Source organism: Armigeres subalbatus, chromosome 3, assembly GCF_024139115.2.
Source record: "Armigeres subalbatus isolate Guangzhou_Male chromosome 3, GZ_Asu_2, whole genome shotgun sequence".
Classification (NCBI taxonomy): Eukaryota; Metazoa; Arthropoda; class Insecta; order Diptera; family Culicidae; genus Armigeres; species Armigeres subalbatus.
The window spans coordinates 335,637,941-335,657,163 of NC_085141.1; the positions used below are offsets into that span (position 1 = coordinate 335,637,941).

General features: G+C 40.0%; 1 protein-coding gene across 1 annotated transcript in view; it reads right to left on the reverse strand.

The window, feature by feature from the left end:
- LOC134221316 (potassium voltage-gated channel subfamily KQT member 1-like) overlaps positions 1–19,223 on the reverse strand; it is an 802,936-nt gene that overhangs the window by 705,472 nt on the left and 78,241 nt on the right. The gene's annotated exons all lie outside the window — the stretch shown is intronic.

Genomic DNA, 19,223 nt, shown 5'->3' on the forward strand with positions numbered 1-19,223 from the left:
AACTAAGTTAAGAGTAAAGATTGAGAATAAGAGGAGTAGGTTATTATAAGAGTAGTACGACGAAATTTCATTGAAAGCTAACAGTGATACGCGTTCAGGAAGCAACGTATACGCCCCTAGCAACAAGTGACTTGGGAACTGAAATACGTTCGATTAGTTTATCTCTTCATGCACGTTGATAGAACGGACATAGCAAACAATTAGCCAGTTCCCAATAAAGTTTGCACTAAAACTACGGCATGCAAATTTATGTCACGTCTAGTGCGAGATTTAGTTTGCAACAGCAGAGGTGAGTTCGACTCGTCTACATTTAGGTGCGGGTGTGACCATCCGAATCCAATAACGCAAATGGAATGGTTCGTCGATGATGTTCGTTTATGGCACGGTCAGAAGTCCATGCATATACCGCAAGGCTCTGGCTGGCTCTATCACGCCAACAAGCAACAACGCCACCTTTCCGAGTGGACTCCAAATGGCAGTAATCGGTCCCTGTCGGAAAACAATGCCCCCGGGAGCTAACGAACCGTTTGAGAGTCGAATCAAATTGGAGCTTAGTGCTACGTGCATTGCGTAGGGAAACATTGAGGTGCTATGCGATTTTCCAGTCATGATGACAACGTGAGCATAAATGTATGATGATTTTGAAAGTTAATTTATTACGGGCTGCACCTAAAGTACAAAGAGTTGAAAACGTTAATAGTTTCCAACGGCACAAGGTAGTGAAACTTTGAAGTACATATTGGTAAAATGGCAGAATTCAGACAAAATATTGATACAGGCGAAATGTAGATATGTATTACAAGAACCCATTGGACGTGAACATTCTCCTAGTTTACTGACATTTATCTGAAATATCCATGATGTTACAACCGACGATGATTGACGTCATGCTGGCGGTTATCTACACTCCGGAAATAATAATAACGCATTCGCTGATTTTCATACAAAAAGATCATGTTTGAAGATCAAAATCTCGATTTCTAGCGATTAGATTAAGGACATATTTGGCATCCCAGCCTGAAATGACCTAAATTTTCAATTATTGATAATTTTTTTGTATGCTATGCTTGAAAAGGCACGTTTTCGTTGGAAATAATTATGAATCCACTCCACTTGAATGGAGCTTCACGTATTTGCAGTCTGTGGGTGACTTGGTTATCGAATTGAAAAGCTTCAGAATAGAACAATAACTAGACATGCCCAAAAAACAAAACAAAAATATAAATCAAACTCTATATTTCAATCATTTATGTCTAAATAAATATGAAAACTGCATAAAAACGTCATTAAAAATAAGTTAGTGGACAACTAAAGCGATATTGATTGATTTGTCAATAAAATGAAGATGCCCATTACCCAACCAATAAGAGTGCCCACATCCGAATTTCGCAGCCTTTTTGGATTGTGAATAAAAGCTGAAATTTTTATGGAAGTCGTCATTGAACCTCAAGTTTAAATAATTCATTCATTTCATTTATTTAAAACATCTAAACAGATAACAATGAATCAACAATTTGACGCCAAAATACACGGTTTGAGGCCGCATCTCTTTATCCTCGAATGCGTCCCACGCTCGCCAAGTCGTTTTGTACCTGGTCAACCCGCCGGTTCAGAAGTGAACACCATCTTTGCATGGTTACTGTCCGGTATTCTTGAAACATGCCTACAATACCACGGCTGGGAACATCATGGAACCCTTGGTTGATTCGGTTGACCATTTGACCAACTCCAGGACGATTTGGAGATCTTACAACATCTCATATGCCTGCGTTTGAGACGCAAGTAAAAGACAAATATTCAGAGGACATAATTGGGTTGATGCCGCGGTTTGGGACATGATGGAAGCCTTGGTTGATTCGATTGACCATTTGATTCAAACTCCACTACAATTTGGAGATATCACAACATCTCATATGCCTGGATTTGAAACGCAAGTGAAAGATAAATACTCAGAGGACATAACTGAGTTGATACCACCACCGCGGCTGGGGACATCATGGAAGGCTTGGTCGATTCGATAGACCGTTTTACTCAAACTCCAGGACAATTTGTAGAGCTTCCAACATCTCATATGCCTGGATTTGAGACGCAAGTGAAAGACTCAGAGGGCATACCCAACAAACATTGGAAGCTGAAGAAGAGCTTGTTTCGTGGCAAATAATCTTCTTCAGCAAAAAAAAACTAGCTTGTTCAGGTTAAATTGTTTGTTGGGTATTAATTGGGTTGATACCGCAGCTGGGAACATCATGGAACCCTTGGTTGATTAAGTAGACCATTTGATTAAAATTCCAGGACAGTTCGGAGATCCTAGAACATCATAATTTATTATCACACATGTTTCGTATATAGTTTACATTTATTTTAACAAGTTCACAGAAGACAGCATGCTTGAAAACATTTTTTGAAGTTTCATTCATCCTGCAGTATAAAGTGGTTCCATCAGGCACCGAATTATCATCTTATGCATAGTAGGGGCCCTCCTCAGCCTTGCGGTAAGACGCGCGGCTACAAAGCAAGACCATGCTGAGGGGGGCTGGGTTCGATTCCCGGTGCCGGTCTAGGCAATTTTCTGATTGGAAATTGTCTCGACTTCCCTGGGCATAAAAGTATCATCGTGCTAGCCTCATGATATACGAATGCAAAAATGGTAACCTGGCTTAGAAACCTCGCAGTTAACAACTGTGGAAGTGCTTAGCGAACACTAAGCTGTGAGGCGGCTCTGTCCCAGTGTGGGGATGTAATGCCAATAAGAAGAAGAAGAAGAAGACCCCTTCGAACTTTTGCATCAATAGAGGTTTGCTGTAAATGATAATAAGCGTAACTGAAAATGGACCTGAAAACTAACGGCATATAGCCCATAGTTAACTATTTAACAGCGCATATCATTAACGGCTCTCTGGGCTGAAATTTTTATTATTCCGTGCAACTTTCCAATTCACATTAATCTTAACCATCAAGCTTCCTAGGACTACTGGAGGCTTCTGAGCCCGGAACCACTTGAAAGTGGGCTTCTACGCCTCTTGAAGGAAGGCTTTTAAGCCTCGTGAAGGGAGGTTTCCGGGCCTCTTGAAAGGAGGTTTCCGATCCACTTGAAAGAAGGTTTCCGAGCTTCTGGAAAGGGCGCTTCCGAACCTCTTGCAAGGAGGCTTCCGAGCATCTAGAAAGGAGGCTTCCGAGCTTCTTCAAAGGAGCTTGCCGAGCCTCTTGGAAGGAGGCTTTCGAGCCTCTTGAAAGGAACCTTCCGAGCCTCTTGAAAAGACCTCTTTAAAAAGGAGGCTCCCCAACCTCTTGAAAGAAGGCCACTTAAAACGAGGCTTCCGGGCCGCTTTATAAAATACATCCGAGCTTCTGAAAGAAGGCTTCCAGACCATTTGAAGAAGGCATCCGAACCTCTTGAAAGGAGGGTCCCAAGCCTCTTGAAGGAAGCCTTCCGAGTATCTTGAAAAGAGGATTCTTCTATGCCTTTGAAAGGAGGGTTTCAAGCTTCTTGATAGGAGGCTTCCAAGCCTCTTGATAGGAGGCGTCGGGGCCCCATAAAAAGAGGCTTCCGGGCATCTTGAAAGGAGGCTTTCAGGCCTTTAAAGAGGAGGTGTCCGGGCCTCTTGGAAGTAGGCTTCCGGGCCTATTGAAAGAAGGTTTCCGGGCCTCTTGATAAAAAAGACCTCCGGGCCTCTTGAAACAAGGCTTCCGGGCCTTCCGAGAATTTCAAGCCTTTTAAAGGAACCTTCTGAGCCTCTTGAAAGGAGGCTTCCGAGTCTCTTAAGGTCACTTCTGACGGAATCCAAGTTCCGAGTGCTCGCGTTTGCGGGGGCACATCACTCGATTCAGAGGCGGCGCACAACTGTCATTTTTGTTAATTCAGCTTTTCTGCGTCGCAGCAAGCGTGAAATAATAAAAATGACAGTTGTGCGTTGCTTCCGTTGCTCCCGAAAACGCGAGCACTTTCAATCTTGGATTCCGTCAGGAGTGACCTTAAAACGAGGCTTCTAGACCTCTTGAAAGGAGTCGTCCAAGCCTCTTGAAAGGCGAGCAGTTTGGAAGAACGATTCCGAGAAGCATAGAAAGGAAAGATCCATAAAGTACGTCACGCAAAATTTGGTGATTTTCAAACCAACCCCCTCCCCCCATCGTCACACTTTTTGTATTAAACCTTTAAAATTTTTGTATGAGTCTTCACGCTGCTCGGAACCACCCCCACCCCCTAGGAGCGTGACGTACTTTGTGGATGGCCCCAAAGATGCTTCTAATCCTGTTGCAACGAAACAACCAAGCTTTTCGGAAATAAGCCTTCATGTCTCTCAAACGAAGGCTTTCGAACCTTTAAATTCTAGATTTTAGTTAAGAAGCATATTCTTAACATATTCTTCAACATTTTCTTTCGAACAGCTCGCATAGAATTTTTTTAATTGTTCATTCGTTCGATTTGTCCTTGGTTGTGGAGGTCAGGATTAAGTTGGTTTTGATTTAATGATCACTATGCATATTATGTAGGGTAACTGTATCGGTTTTGGCCATGTTCCTAATTTGGCCAGTTTCTTGCATAACTCCGAAAATAAAGCAATTTGCGAGGGTTTTTATGGCTGTAATGGGAAATACATCACCTACGCATACAAATACATCACCTCACCCCCTATGGCTAGCAGCCCAGGTTGAGAACCGCTGTTTTAGATATTTATGCTCGAAATTCATGTTAAGGGGTCACTCATAAACGATTATCAAATAGAATTGTATATATTTAAAATCATTTTCTTAAGTTTCTAATAATTTGCGTGAATCATGATGTGTTTATGTGTTTGGTAATTTATTAGGTAGAGTTTTGACTTATCAGTAGAGTAGAGCCAGGCGTAAACAACCCTACACTGGCATACCAACAGGACAGACACGAGAAAGCAAAGAGTGTGTAGAGAGTATAGTCAAGCGTGTGTTTTGATCCGCACAGCTGAGCCACTGGAGCGAAATAGTTGTTTACATTTTGTGAGTCACTTCCAATAGTAGCATACAGCATAACACATCTGTTGCCGTCGCGTCGAGAATTTGATTAAAGTTGAATAGTGCAAGCGTGCATTCAGATTTATTTGTAGGATCGCGACGCTAACGAATGAGTGAGATTCTGAGGTGAACCTTGAAGTTAAGTGTTGCTTCATATTTAGGCAGCAATTCTAATCCGGTTCTGACATAGGACGAAGATTTTCATATACATTTTTGGTCCTTCGATCCGGATCTTCTAACTGAAAAGTCATAAAGTGTCGCGAGGGAAATCTGTCGAACCTGAAAAATGCCATCAGTGCCGCGAAAGAAGCCACGAAAATCAACAATCTAGTGAGGGAAAAGGGAAGAAGAGTAAATTTAATTATAAATAAATTATATAAAAATTAAAATTAAATAAAATTACAAAACAACGCCTTACAATATATGTACACTAATAAAAATCTACACATTTTTATTGGCAAAAATCTAAAGAAATTTACAAATAAGTTTTATGTGTGCGTTAATAACCAGCCGCTATAAAAGAATCCACATAAAGGTAATTGGTAATTTCTAATTATTTTTTTCGTCACAAGATAGTCCATTCATTCCCACTAAACGACCTTTGCTTAAGACATCATTCTAACAAATTTCAAATTAGTTCGATAAAAATAGTTACATTGTGGAAAATTCCATATATCGGAATATCTTGAGTAGTCTAAAATAATGAATTCAAATACACCAATCAATGCCTCATGTCAAAGCACACGCCTTCCTGCATACCCGACCAGTAGATAGTAACAGATTTATATCAGACCTTGTTATTCTGTTACAGCAGTTTTTTATAACAGCGGTTGTTATAAAACATGTACCATTAGTAGTTAAAATAACAAAAATTGTAACAAAATCTCTTCTAGTTTTAACAAAATTATTACTAAATATGTTATAATTTGAACAAAAATATAACTCGTTGTGTTACATAAAAAGTGGTGAAAATAGCTTGTACTATAGCAAATTATGTTCCTGAAAAGATTATGATTATCCATAATGTAGGCAATTAAGTTTGTCCAGCTGGTTCAACTTTGGTTGTAGATTCAAGTTATACTGTAGGTGGTACCTCACTTATTTTTCCAATTCCTTTCTACCAAAAATGTAGGCATTTTTTTTTCGGTAGAAATAAACATAACACATTATGTTATAATCATGTTATGACGATCATAAAATTTTATTTCCTCCATCTTTGGCAGAGAATTTATAACAAAATTATTGCAAGTTTTGTTATTTGTAAGTTACAAATTGTAACACATATTGATATAATTGTGATAAAATTTTGTTATGACTAACTAGTCGGGTAACCATTTGAAAAGGATTTTCAGCTATAAGTTAAGCATAAAAAATCACTGTTTTTGTACCTTTTTCACGAGAACTCCTCCCCGTGAGGTACCCGCCCACCTATAGTCAATTACGACCTGAAAGATGATTTAATCACAGACAAACAGACGTAACACTAATAAAATTCTAATTGTCCATGCTCTAAACGGTCGTTTTACTTTACTCGATTCACACCTAAAGGCGCACATCGTTTACCTTTAGATATAACATCTGACACTAGCGCCTTCTGTTGACATTGTCGTACTAAACAACATTTGGAAAACATGCACGCGAGATGGTGGTAGAGTATCTGGGCGATGGATTTTTCAGGAAATTGTTCTAACTGTTACGTCTGTTTGTCTGTGATTAAATTATCTTTCGAAACAACCCAAAAAATCCAAAATTTGCCCAACAATAAAAAAGTTAAAGCAATTTCAATTTGGGGTCAATTTGACCCCAGAGCACAGACAACAAAGGTTTTTTTGAGCACAGACAGAAGGTTAATAATCTAAAATTAACTCCTTTTTTTTTTAAACGGCAACAAAAACCAAAAAATAGTAGTTTGTGCAACTAGTTGCAAAAAGATGATTTTTTCAGCACGAGTTGTACGTTTATCCAACGAGGCTTGCCGAGTTGTATAAATACTACGAGTGCTGAAAAAATCGAGTTTTGCAACGAGTTTACACGCTATTTTTGCAATGACGAAAAATGGTCTTTAATATGATAAATCTGTACCATAATTGTATAGTTTAGTTCAATCCTCATGATCATTCTTACCAACAAATCATGTTGCTGCAGAGAGCAATCAAATTTCATGTTATCGTGCCACATTGCATAGATCGACAAGCCAAGAAGCAAAGTTGAACTTGCTTTTGAAAAATTGTGATGTCATGTTCATCAAACTATTTAATTTATTACGAGGCGCCGAAAATACAATATTTGAGCACTTACTCAAGCTAATTCAGCAAAATGTAGTCATGTAATTACTGTTCTGATGTTGGTTTTCCATTATAGCACCCAAATGAGTGCTATAATGAACTTTATGCAACCCATTTGATGCAACGATGCATAAACTTCGCAGCCTCCCGCGGAATGGTAGTCCGAAGCACCTTCTTTCCCCGCAAAAATATCCACAAGGCCACATGGAGATCACCTAACCAAGAAACGGAAAACCAAATCGACCACGTTCTAATCGACGGTAAATTCTTCTCCGACATCACGAACGTCCGCACTTACCGCAGTGCGAATATTGAATCCGACCACTACCTCGTTGCAGTATGTCTGCGCTCAAAACTCTCGACGGTGTACAACACGCGTCGAAGTCGGATGCAGCGGCTTAACATTGGGCGGCTAAAAAGACGGTAGACTAGCCCAAGACTAGGCGCAGCAGCTGGAAGTGGCACACCCAACAGAAGAGCAGCTATGCGTAGCGTCTCTTGAAGATGACTGGAGAGATATTCGATCCGCCATTAGTAGCACCGCAACCGCTGCACTTGGCACGGTGCCCCCGGATCAGAGAAACGACTGGTATGACGGCGAATTTGAGCAGTTAGTGGAAGAGTTGAATGCAGCACGGGCGAGATTGCTGCAACACCGCACGAGGGCGAACGGGGGCACGAGGGCACGATATGAACAGGCGCGGAACAGACAAAACTCGATTTTCCGGAGGAAAAAGCGCCAGCAGGAAGATCGAGACCGTGAAGAAACGGAGCAACTGTACCGCGCTAATAACACACGAAAGTTCTATGAGAAGTTAAACCGTTCACGTAAGGGCCACGTGCCACAGCCTGATATGTGTAAGGACATAAACGGGAACCTTCTTACGAACGAGCGTGAGGTGATCCAAAGGTGGCGGCAGCACTACGAAGAACACCTGAATGGCGATGTGGCAGACGAAGATGGCGGTATGGTGATGGACCTGGGAGAACGCGCGCAGGACATAATTCTACCGGCTCCGGATCTCCAGGAAATCCAGGAGGAGATTGGCCGGCTGAAGAACAACAAAGCCCCTGGGGTTGACCAACTACCAGGAGAGCTATTTAAACACGGTGGTGAGGCACTGGCTAGAGCGCTGCACTGGGTCATTACCAAGATTTGGGAGGAGGAAGTTTTGCCGCAGGAGTGGATGGAAGGTGTCGTGTGTCCCATCTACAAAAAGGGCGATAAGCTGGATTGTAGCAACTACCGCGCAATCACATTGCTGAACGCCGCCTACAAGGTACTCTCCCACATTTTATGCCGTCGACTAACACCAACTGCAAGGGAGTTCGTGGGGTAGTACCAGGCGGGTTTTATGGACGATTGCTCCACCACGGACCAGGTGTTCGCCATTCGCCAAGTACTGCAGAAATGCCACGAATACAACGTGCCCACACATCATCTATTCATCGACTTCAAAGCCGCATATGATACAATCGATCAGGACCAGCTATGGCAGCTAATGCACGAACACGGATTTCCGGATAAACTGACACAGTTGATCAAAGCGACGATGGATTGGGAGGAGTGCGTCGTTCGAGTTTACGGGGAACTCTCGAGTCCCTTCGAAACCCGCAGAGGGTTACGGCAAGGTGATGGTCTTTCGTGTTTGCTATTCAACATCGCTTTGGAAGGTGTAATACGAAGAGCAGGGATTAACACGAGTGGTACAATTTTCAATAAGTCCGTCCAGCTATTTGGTTTCGCCGACGACATAGATATTATGGCACGTAACTTTGAGAAGATGGAGGAAGCCTACATCAGACTGAAGAGGGAAGCTAAGCGGATCGGACTAGTCATCAACACGTCGAAGACGAAGTACATGATAGGAAGCAGAGTGTAAAATAATCGAAAATTTTTGGTGAAGTCCATTTTTCTTCATTTGTCAGTTCACTTCCGACACATTCATAGTCGGCTCTGGACAGTCAATATTCAGTTGAATATTAGTCATTGAATATTTATGCACATTTTACAAATTGATAAATTATCTGAAATCTGAGCATGTTTCAAATAAGTAAAGTAATGTATCACATAGAACTGAATCCGATTTTCATCCGCGAGGCACTTTCGACGGTAAACATCAACATAAACAATGCTAATTATGTTTTTTTCTGCACATAGTAAACACACTCAGTGACAGTCGAATGAATGAGTTCGTGGAGTAGTCGTCTAACTATGTCATTCTATGTTTTGAATATTCATGCGATGTTTGTCAATATTCGGACTGAAGTTGCTTCATGAAGATGAATATTTTAAGCTCTGGATAGGAAGAGGTTCAAGAGAAGACAATGTGAGCCACCCACCGCGAGTTTGCATCGGTGGTGACGAAATCGAGGTGGTAGAAGAATTTGTGTACTTGGGCTCACTGGTGACTGCCGAAAATGACACCAGCAGAGAAATTCGGAGACGCATAGTGGCTGGAAATCGTACGTACTTTGGACTCCGCAAGACGCTCCGATCGAATAGAGTTCGCCGCCGTACCAAACTGACAATCTACAAAACGCTAATTAGACCGGTAGTCCTCTACGGACACGAGACCTGGACGATGCTCGTGGAGGACCAACGTGCACTTGGAGTTTTCGAAAGGAAAGTGCTGCGTACCATCTATGGTGGGGTGCAGATGGCGGACGGTACGTGGAGGAGGCGAATTAACCACGAATTGCATCAGCTGTTGGGAGAACCATCCATCGTTCACACCGCGAAAATCGGACGACTGCGATGGGCCGGGCACGTAGCCAGAATGTCGGACAGTAACCCGGTGAAAATGGTTCTCGACAACGATCCGACGGGCACAAGAAGGCGAGGTGCGCAGCGGGCAAGGTGGATCGATCAGGTGGAAGATGACTTGCGGACCCTCCGTAGACTGCGTGGTTGGCGACGTGTAGCCATGGACCGAGCCGAATGGAGAAGACTCTTATATACCGCACAGGCCACTACGGCCTTAGTCTGATTAAATAAATAATAAATAATTGAGTTGCATAATGTTCATTAAAGCACTGATTTCCTTGGTATGGAAAAGTAGGCCGTTTTATCATTCAAAGACGAACTGTAAACCAGGTATTATGATCAGGAATTGCAAAAAATGTTTTTTAAACGTGTCAAAACTCAACGCACAATTTCTGATTGGAAATTGTCTCGACTTCCCTGGGCATAAAAGTATCATCGTGCTAGCCTCATGGTATACGAATGCAAAAATGGTAACCTGGTTTAGAAACCTCGCAGTTAATAACTGTGGAAGTGCTTAATGAATACTAAGCTGCGAGGCGGCTCTGTCCCAGTGTGGGGATGTAATGCCAATAAGAAGAAGAATAAGACTATAAAATATAAGTTGGAAGGTACGTAGGTAGTAGTAGGTATCAAACAGGCTGGGGTAGGCACTGCCAACAATATTCAAAGAAAACTGGGGCAGAAGGCAGCTTTTATACCAAGTGTCCACGGATGCAGAGCTGATTCCTCCCTCACGCCAAGATAATTTATTACACCTAATTAGAACTGGGATGGATGGGAATATATCTTCATCCACCGTCGCTACGGTTGAAGTGCTTTCAGTTTCTCCATGGCGGGATGGGTTTTTCTTTTTCTGTGTCTATACTCTGCCAACTACCTCGTTTTCAACTGTTTACAAGCGGATATTTTCTCCTAAAGCCGCTTAAGGACCGCTTCAAAGCCAGGATTAAACTAATGTTTGCCCCGGGATCCCCTGACCTGTTGAATATTGCACAAGCAGGGTATACCCACACTTATTTAGATAATGGAATATGAGCGCGATTTCATTGCGTCGAAAAAAAGGTAAAATTACACTCCGTCCCATATACCGCCGGTCATGAGCGGCAGGCAGCACGACCACACGGCTGAGGACCGTTGTTGTCAACGATGTTGATGATGGCCAACCCGAATATGGTAAGTGCAGGTAGAATGGAATGCCTTTGCCATTTTCATTTCATGCTCTGTGTATGGAAATTGAATTATAAAAAGTTAACAAGGTTTTACTTTAGTTGTCATGGTTGGGTGCTTGTCACATTGGTCGGATTTTGTGCACGAATTTTAAGATTTTCATTTGAGAGCAGGAATGGGAGACAAAGGCTTTTATAACTTTTAGTCGATAAGCTTTATTTTATTTTTAGCTTTGCTTAGTAAACTATTTAGTTTGCCGTAGGAAATCTCAATTTTCACGTTTTAGGACACTATTTCTAGCTTTAGGTCACAATGGTCTGCTTTGCTCAAAAACTAGCACAAAAGTGATTTGAGGTACGCGAGGGGCATTGTTTCACCTGATTTTCCAACACAATTACCTTCAAACACAACTTTTGAAGAACGCAATTTCTTATCATTGCCATTTCACTTAGCACATAAAGTTTTTCTATGTTGTCTCTTTCCGCCTATATTAAGAATTTCCAATAGAGACTTAGTATAGTGGAGGACAGATAAAATTGATTTTTTAACATTTTTGGAGCCAGAGTTAGGAGCTCAAAACGATACTCAATTAGATGCGCCCATTGATTTCTCTATCCGCCGCCAGATGGTACCAAAACCGTTTTGGGAGCTTCTTACTCGTGATGTTCAAACATTTGGTCAAAATGCACCAACGAGGAAGATAAAATCGTTACAGCTTAGCTTTAGCTTAGCTTTAGCTTAGCTTTAGCTTAGCTTTAGCTTAGCTTTAGCTTAGCTTTAGCTTAGCTTTAGCTTAGCTTTAGCTTTAACAACTTAGCTTAGCTTTTAAAGCTTTAACAGCTTTAAGCTTTAAGCTTAGCTTTAGGCTTAAGCAAGCTTTAAGCTTAGCTTTAAGAAGCTTTAGCTTAGCTTTAGCTTAGAGCAGCTAGCTTAGCTTTGAGTTTAGCTTTAAGCAAGCTTTAGCTTTAGCTGAGCAGGCTTAGCTTTAAGCGAAGCTTTTAGGCTGAGCAGCTTAGTTTAGGCTTAGCAGGCAGCTTAGGCAGGCTAGGAAGCAAGGCTTAGGGCTTTGAGCGGGCTTTAGGCAGGCTTGGAGTAGAAGCAGAAGCTGAGGCAGCGGGCGGAAGCAGCTGAAGTTAGGCTGAAGCAGCTGGCTTAGGCTTTAGCAGGCTGAGCAGGCTGCTTTTAGCTTAGGGGCTTTAGCTTAACTTTTGCTTAGCTTTAGCGGGCTGAGCTAGCTTTAAGCCAGGCTAGCTTAGCTTTAGCTTAGCTTTAGCTTAGCTTTAGCTTAGCTTTAGCTTAGCTTTAGCTTAGCTTTAGCTTAGCTTTAGCTTAGCTTTAAGCTTTAGCTTTAGCTAGCTTTAGCTTTAGCTTAGCTTTAGCTTAGCTTTAGCTTAGCTTTAGCTTAGCTTTAGCTTAGCTTTAGCTTAAGCTTAGCTTTAGCTTAGCTTTAGCTTAGCTTTAGCTTAGCTTTAGCTTAGCTTTAGCTTAGCTTTAGCTTAGCTTTAGCTTAGCTTTAGCTTAGCTTTAGCTTAGCTTTAGCTTAGCTTTAGCTTAGCTTTAGCTTAGCTTTAGCTTAGCTTTAGCTTAGCTTTAGCTTGGTTTCAATTTTGTCAATCGAAGTCGTCTCAATATATTGTTAACTCAAGCAAACGAGAACTAAATCTTCATTAAACCTCATCCTTTCCACTGGTATTTAAGAAATTAGGTTCCTAAAAGCCAACCCACTTAAGAGGTCATCAAGCTATTGATACATGTATCATGCCACTGTGGCTTCGCTATCGCAGCATAGTGATTTTTTTTGCACGATTCTTCGCATCGTCAGCATAATTGCCGGGCAGGGATAAAAAAATAAGTTCCCCATCATCGACACGGCGCGATAGCATCAGCGTGACCGAGTCGGGTGATGATAGGAGTGCCAAGTCCATGGACATGTGTCAGGTTTTTGTGGCTGACCGTTTCCTACTCACAAAACGTGCAGTGTGATTCGTTTGCTTCTGGTTGGGAAATTTCATGGGGGCTGGGGTGGTGAAGAGAAAAACGTTGGAAAAAGTGGCGAACCCCCGAGGGTAAACGAACCGCCGTGACAGCTGGCTCCGGATAACAGAGCGTAATGGTGGCGACGCAGGGAGCCGTGTAGTAAACCGAGTAAAACGTTTTGCGGGCGCTGCATGATATATGGGCCGACGAAATATATGGGATGATATGATCTATTTATACATGGGGCAAAGTGCGAACTAAAGGAAGTAAGGTTCTTTGTCTATTCGGACTCCAGGGATTGCCAAAAAAATGCTGCATAAAGCATTACACACCTGATGACGTGCTACATTTGTGGCAATTTGTGGTGGATAAGTGGAAATGAAATAAAAATAATACGAAACACAGATTGTGCTTTAGACTGTAATAATTATTTTTAGGACTTAACTCTAAAGTAAATCATATGCCAATAAACGGGAGAAGTATAGTACATAATATAATATATTCATAAGTGTATTCATAATAAACGATGTTATAATCTCTTTTGCGAGATATGTATTTTAACTTGATGACTTGACTTGAGCTAATCGATTATTATCAATGGAACAAGTCTGGCAAATAAATTATATAATTGATTAATTTCCATATTAATTTGAATTATCACTTAGGCAACTGCTTTGATTGATCATCTAATTGAATTATTTATAAACTCGTTAATCATCTAATAGACCGATCAAGTCAAAAGGACAAATTGGTTAACAGCTGATGGATTATTTCGGCAATAATAAGTTTATTGTTCTTCAACCAAATTTTGGTTGAAAATTCGAAAGAATACTTTGGTATGGAGAATTTAAAAGCCTATCGGAGTTATTTCACAACAGAGATATTTAAATGAATATCGATAGCTGAAATCACTGACCCTTGATCGAATTGATGCCGTTGAATATTTATGTTGGCTTTCGCCAGAAACACATTTGCTTGACAGTGTGATAAGGATTTATTGAAAATAATTACACCATTAATTTGCATGGCAAATGGCACACCCGCGAGACGACGAGGTTATCTCGCAGTCCGCTAGCAGCATGAATATGTATTCATAAAAAAAAATGCGATGGCATCATATTCCTCACATCACTGGATCTCTGCTCCGGGATGGTCGAGATCGCATTCATGCCAACAGGGACCTCGTTTTATACTATCTTATCACTTTCCGCACCGCCCCATCACCAATCGTACATCGCCAAAAATAGCAATTCGATTGCAACATATTTTTCGTCGGATTGTGGCCACGTTGGATCGCGATAGTGGCTCCCTTTATGATATACGACGGGGTTTGATTCGGAGAATTGATATCCACGCCCCCTCCAGTCAGCAATGACGTATTTCTATCGTTACAATTAAGTCTGGTTAGTGGAATGAAGCATGCTGGAACCGCCAAACTGTAACATATCGAAGTAGTAGAGTTTTACGATTCCCCAGAGTAATATTCCAACCCTAATCAAAGTGTAGTGTCACACAAAGCGGTCATCATCCGTAGGGAACGGTTTAGTTCATAGCTTTGTAATTTAAGGTGGCGGACAGCGAAGCAGCTGAAGCCACGTGATATTGGGGAGCGTCCATTCTGCATCACCGGAATGACATTTCTATTTTGCCCAATAACAGGCAAAATGACAGACGAGCACGCAAGAATCACATAAACCAAGTAGAACATTTTCTGAAAACCACTTAGTGGTGATGGCAGCTGCCCTATTGCGAAACATTAAACTGAATCATTTTATGTTTATTGTACAAATTAGCATTAGCATTGCGCAATTCGCACAAATTCGTAGGTGGTACAAACCAAGACTATTGTATGACAGTAGCATCACTTTCATCCGTTACGACAGATATTGATTTGGGACTAATCGCCATCTCTTAGAAGATGCAATGCACTCTCCAATAGTCAAGATCTTTCCTGGCCACGTCCTTGCGAATGCTGAGGAAGGGAAAGGATGGTAAGTTGGACACCTACTTAAAAAAGATGCAGAGAACTCTACGACCTCTTTACGTTTATTGTAAAAATCATCTGAAATTTGGAACATCAAACAATTGCATTCTTTTTAAAAAGGTGGTAAGTGGTAAATTCAAATAGAATAGATGGCATAGATGTTGGCGTAGTTGCAGCAGCATGGAGAGGTTTATAGATGGCAAGCGGTCAATTTTGTGGAGGAAGGTGCAGGAAATTTCGTTGTCGCATAGCTCGTTCCAGAGCATTAATATTCAATCTCATGAGAAGTTCCAACTTCACCAATCACTAGTCAGGCCTTGAAGGGCGATCTATTCCTTCTCATTTGAAGAGTCTCGCACTGGCGGTGCCACAGCTCTGGCAATGGTGGGGCACCAGCATTATTGGCGTAATTGATTAATTTATAATTTGGTATCAGTAGTGAGAACTATAATTGGGGACCCTAATCAGTCAAGCGATAAATCGATTTAAAAAAAACAGGCGGTTCCAAATATGCATTACGAAATTTTTATTGCATTTTAATGTCTATAAAATACAATGCAATCGTCTAATTTATTGAAAAGGTTTCTAGGAATTATTTGGAATGTTTTTCAATTTTTTTCCAATTTGAAAATTATTTCAGGTATTCAGGTATTTCCAGCAAGAGTCCTTTCCACAATTCTAGGACACAAATGCAGGAAATACCTGAAGAGTTTCCGATCGAATTACTAACGGAATTTGAAGGAACTCTTAAAGGCATTTCCAACATTCCTGAATTTCCCCAAAATTTCTTCGGAAATTACTTCGAATAATTTCTTCGAAAATTCCTTTACAAATTCTTTTAGAATTTTCTTCAGAAATGTTTATAGGAATTCTTTTGGAAATTCCTTTAGGGATTCCTCTAAAATTCCTTTGATTTTTTTTTCGGAAATGCCTTACGCAAATCCTTCGGATTTTCATGAGGAATACCTACAGAAATTGTTTGAGGAATACTTTCGAAAATTTCTTTTGGGAGAAATCCCAAATTTCTTTGTAATTTGTGCAGAAATTGGTTTCATAATTTCTACGGAATATATTTTTTTTAAACTCTTCAGAAATTCTTCTGAGAACTCATCCTCGAGTTCACTTAATTAGAATAATTTAGAAAAGTACGGCAGGAATTCCTTTTGACTTCGTTCAGGGAATCCTTCGGAAAATTCTCTGGAAAGGCCTTTGTAAATTTCTCCGGGAATGCCTTAGAAACTTTCTCCAGGAAATCCTGCGGAAAACCTTTTCATAAAATCATACAATATTTTTTTCCAAAATTCCTGCAGGAATCATTCCGGAAATTTTACAGGAAGAATTTTTTCGTGAGTTGTTGAAATAGGAAATACCAAATGAATTGGAGGAGTATTTTACGAAAGTTTCACATAATTTTCAGATAAAATTTTCAAAAGAACTCTTAAAGTAATTAACGAAGTATTCCTGAAAGAATTTCTAAAGTAATTCCCAAAAAAATCTCAAAGGAATATCCGAAGGCCTCAAAGGATTTTTTCCTAAAAAAAAAATTCGAATAATTTCTGTTTCCCTTTTTTTTCTCCTTAATGAATTCTTCTTTTTTTCTTTTCTTTTTTTTCTTTCTTCCTTTCTCTCTTCCTGTTTTCATCCTCCTTCTTTTGCCTTCTTTATTCCTTTTTCCTTTATTATTTTTTATCATTTTCTTTCTTCACCTTTCTTTTACCTAACAGTTTTCTTCAATCCTTTAAATCACTCTGTGCTTGAATTTTAGACTCGATTATCCGTATTATTTTTTCCGATCTCGACGATCACGACATAATTGCCTGTTTTTCGAATGTTATTGATATAGGAGCATGTTATTAATAATGGAACAGATACCCTATATTGCTGTTGTATTTATACAAAATATAATTATTTGAAGAAACATGAACGTAGCTAGAATGTAAGGGACTGAAATAGTGGGGATCTGCACCCAACCAGAGACTGCAACATTTTATTACAATCATGCATTATTTCCGCCTACAGTTTGTCATAATTTGTGTCATATGCACAGAGTGTATTAAGTCAACGGCAGACTCTTGTATTAGATTAGATACCCGGTCACTAGAAAATAATAACTGGTTATGTATTGTGTACAGAGCTTAAAATATTCATCTCCATGAAGCAACATCGGTCCGAATTTTGACAAACATCGCATGAATATTCAAAACATAGAATGTCATAGTCAGACGACTACTCCACCAACTCATTCATTCGATTGTCACTGAATGTGCTTACTATGTGCAGAAAAAACATAATTAGCATTGTTTATGTTGATTTTTACCGTTGAAAGCACCTCGTGATTGAAAATCGGATTCGATTCTATGTGATAAAGACACACCTTCGGACAGGTCCACCGGAGCACCATTTTTTAAAACTTATTTTTTGACATTATCTATTCGTTTTTCATATTTTCCAGTACTTAAATCATAAATTAAAATATTTGGTATGATAATAGTTTAGCGAAACATAAGTTTTTGACTAACTATTAGTATAATTGATAATAAAAGAGTGATGGCTGTTTAGACATATTTTCCCAAATTGACTGTAATTTGGGTTCTGATGCATCAATTTGATGAAAAGATGAAAAAGTATAGAAACAGCGCCCTATGCAAAATACGATTTAAAATTGTGAGAAACCTGAATTTTGAGAAAGTGAAATCTGCCGCAAAAAAGCGTTGTAACAGGAATACACAGCACAATACTTATTTTTATACAATAAAAAAAGGAAAAAGATATTTGCCCTCAGTACAACCAGCTATATTGACTTTTAATTATAGTTGACTTCAGGGAATAAGGAAATTAATTAAGCTCTTTTAGTGGGATGTATTCACCTGTCATAAGACGAGTTACTACTAAAGAATTTATTCCACTACGGCCATCTTCAGTGTCTCGTACTTGACTCGACTTAAGACTTACACTTTAGTTCGATATACGTATTTGTAAAGATTACAACGTGGTGGAATTAAATGAAACACCTAGTAGTGAACTCGTCTCGGTTCAGAGAATTGTTTCAAAGCTCGATGAAATGCGTTTTCACCTGTCAGTCCCCGAAATTTGTTATCGAATGTTTTTTTCATTACATCCAGAAGCAATATAATCGTAATCGACTAATTCGATCAATATAAAAAATATATAAGGCCGATGCAAATATTAAATTTATTTTATGTCACCCCCCCCCCCCCTTCATTTTTCCAAAAATATCGAGGGGGCGAAAAAAAAATTTTTTTTATGGGTTTTGTTTTTTTTTTTTAATTTTGAGCATTATGTTTGTTTTTATTTTGGCACGAAATATATCATTTATAGTCCATACATTTGTCACCAAGAGTATTTAAAGTGAAATTAAGAGCAAATATTTCTGTCGGCATAAATATTCTATATTCGTCTAAGATCCCTTGCAATATGTGACCGACCCATTTCCATCCACGCTTTCGAACATCTATTTTTATCGGTATTTAGTATTTATCGGTTGCTCGGCACACGATATCCAACTGTTATCGGCGAAATTATAAATTTTAGACATCATGCGCGTTTCACGATAGAGAAAAACATTCGAATTTTGGTGCGTGTATAAATCCAATCCGATTTTATATATTTACGAAAACTCGCAAATAACAACTCCAAATATTTCGAAAACTCGCGGAGGTAGCCATTCTGACTAGTGCTTCCATGTCGATCCCAATTTTGCAATCTGATGATATCAGACTGTCAAGATATTGGAATCTTTCGATCGTTCGACTACTTCAAAGTTTGAGGGGCTGTTCTCGATGACACTCAACAACATGGTCCTGCTGACGTTGATGGTAAGACGTCCCAAAGAAGCATACGGTCAGCTCATTGAGCCCACTCCGCAGAAAAGAGCGTCTAGGTGTTTCACAAAAATAAACTGTCAAACAGCTCAAGGTATGGCACACGGTCAATCGTACCTGCCAAGATCTCATCGATTACGGTGAGAAGTAAACGTGGAGATGAAATACGTCTTTACTTCACATCAGCGACTATGTGAATGGGGTCGGTGAGG